We start from the raw sequence: 2707 nt of genomic DNA, 5'->3' as shown, positions 1-2707 counted from the left end.
ATTTTCCGAAAAAGTTGTTTTTACATATATTAATATATATTAATAAATTTTTATATTTTAAATTGTTTTTACATATATTGCAATGATTTATTTATAATAATACTCAATTATTAAGCGACAATATTAACCGTCATAAATTGAAAACAACTAATATCAAATAAATTATTTGTAATTGTGTTAAAAAATTAAAAAACATGGATTGAATAATTATAAATTAGCTTCGAAACCACAATGAATACTAGAAATTAATAATACTATCCAAATGCATAATTAGTAGTACACCACCTATACTGAATAGATATGTGCAATATACTGAGTACCAATACATTAAGAATTTTAATATCAATTGAAAGCAGTTGAACAAATTTATATATATCAACTGAAAGCAAATTATTAGAATACGAAATGGCAATATTCACATATTCTAAAGCTTCTATCAAGCTTTGGATGTGAGCTAATGGTTTCTTCAGCTGCAAAAACCCCAATCCTCCTGAGCTGAAGTTCCAAGATTTTCCTAGCTATCATGCTCTGTAGACATATATTAGCATGGTTATGGAAGTAAAGAATAGACATAGTGTGGTAAACAAGAATAACATGTAATTACATGCATGTGTGCATACACCTCTCCTTGAGTATGTATCTGTCTCAGAGAGAAAGATCTATATTGCAACTTAAACAACAAAAGAAACATAGATATGAAAAGATAGTCATCGTGCATCAAATTCTAAACTTTAAAGAGTCATTGATTTACAATAAGCAATTTCAGATGTCAGAAACATCCATCTAGTATATGTAATAATAGGTGGAATTCATTCTAGCACTTAAAATACTTCTTATGACATATCTTGTATTACTCATAGGCTTAACAACCATAGCACTCCCTGAATGAAGGTAACTCTTGAGGTTAAAACAAGGGAGTTGAAATTGCCACAGCAGGTAAGCATTAAGCATAAATTTGATGCTACCCGAAAAGAAAATGTCTGCTACATGTTTACCATTATAGACAAAGCCAAAATGTGAAATATATCTCCACTATAGACAAAATGCCTGCTTCATGTTCTAAAAGCACTTATCATCATCTACAGACCTGTTTTGCCATACAACAATGTATATACAGTTTGCAGGAATTAGTACAATATATGTACAATATAAGTACAATATATGAGAAAAAAATAATCGTTTAAAACAAGAAATAAACAAACCAATCCATGATTTGCAAAAGTAAATACTAATCAGCAAAGAGCAGTTACGAACCAACTACTATTGGTGTTATGATAGCCAATGCACCAGGCTTTATCATCTCCCTCAAAGATGCCGATGCTACAATAGCAACACAACGACCATAATCTAGTTACTCCTTGTAGTCCTGCAGCCAGAATAATTGAATTCAACGTCACTTTCATTACTTCAATTGAAAAAATGAACAACTTTAAACAAATGCACAACTTTAAAAAAATACAGATAGATGAAGTTCCTACTCTTGTGTTCAATCCTACTTCATTCGTCGAACCTCAGCAATTAAACAAAATAAAAAATAAAATACTAAAAAATATGCAGAAACCCCTAACAATCAAAACGAGAATTAGAAAATAACTGAAATAAAAACTCAATCAAAGAAACAAAAAAATAGATCAAGAAAGTAGAAAACAGAAAACCCTAGAGCTTCCAATCAAGAATGTGAGTAGAAATCTACCTTCGATGAATCGCGAGAAGAGATGATGAACAAGGCTGTAATTTTTTTAGCAAGCTAATTAGATTGTTTAAAATTAGGGACACGATTAAACATATTAGGGAAGAAGATCTAGCAAACCTAAGACCAAAATCTATTCATGCAGAAGCATTTTGCTTGACACCTTTGCAACAAATTAACAAGATCCTTCAATATAAAACATAGAGGAGGAAAAACAGCAGAGAAAAGGAGGAGAGGCACACCCAAGAACAAATCACGATCAACAAAAATAATAGACAGAGAAAAGGAGAACAGAACCTATTGATAACCCAAGAAGAAGAAGCACACCGATGAGGAGGAGAGGCTGATGTTGATGGACGGAGAGGAAATGAGGAGGAAATGAAATGAGAAGGAAATGAGAGGTTGAAGCTGTGTTTTCCGGAAAATGTCTTACGGAAAAAAAATCTGTAAGACATTTTACGCAAAGAATGAGAGATTTTCCCGTGTTTTGAAGTTGATTTTCTGGAAAATCAATTCATTTGGTCAAACAAACACCGTAAAAGAGGGAAAATATTTTCCGTAAAATGAAATACTGCAAACAAACAGACCCTAACTTAAAGGTAAAAAGCATTGTCTTAAATTCTTTTAGTTTTACAAAATATTTTTTGTGAAAAAAAACTTTTTTATTATTTCCAGTGAAAAATTGCAGTGAACCATTAAAATGTATTAAACACAAAAGTCCTAAAATTCACAATTAAAATATAACTTTTGATAAATACAAATAATTAATTAAAAAAAAGCTACCAACTATGTAAGTGTTTCTATTTTGGTCACCGTTTGCTCAAAAAACAAAAGAAGGAAGCCATGGTTAACTTTCAAACATTTGGCTAAGCTTTATTCCCTTGTATGGTAAGCTTAAATCAACCCGTTTTTTTTTAATTTTATAATTTTAAAATCAACTTGTTTTAGCTAGCCCAAGGATTAAATCGTGAAAATTTTAAAGATTTTAAATGTTGTCATTGATGATTTTTGAAGCTT

The 2707-nt window shown here is 30.5% G+C and overlaps 1 long non-coding RNA gene across 1 annotated transcript; it reads right to left on the bottom strand.

The window, feature by feature from the left end:
• Positions 1-313: 313 nt before the first annotated feature.
• Positions 314-2214, bottom strand: LOC121214750 (uncharacterized). The gene is made up of 3 exons (XR_005910484.1): positions 1988-2214; positions 1255-1366; positions 314-528 (listed from the first exon to the last, which is right to left on the bottom strand). It is a non-coding gene; the product is annotated as an uncharacterized lncRNA (long non-coding RNA).
• Positions 2215-2707: the final 493 nt, after the last annotated feature.

Source organism: Gossypium hirsutum, chromosome D02 (genome assembly GCF_007990345.1).
Source record: "Gossypium hirsutum isolate 1008001.06 chromosome D02, Gossypium_hirsutum_v2.1, whole genome shotgun sequence".
Lineage (NCBI taxonomy): Eukaryota > Viridiplantae > Streptophyta > Magnoliopsida > Malvales > Malvaceae > Gossypium > Gossypium hirsutum.
The sequence above is the reverse complement of the archived record's forward strand: the minus strand, read 5'-3'. Positions and strand labels throughout refer to the sequence as shown.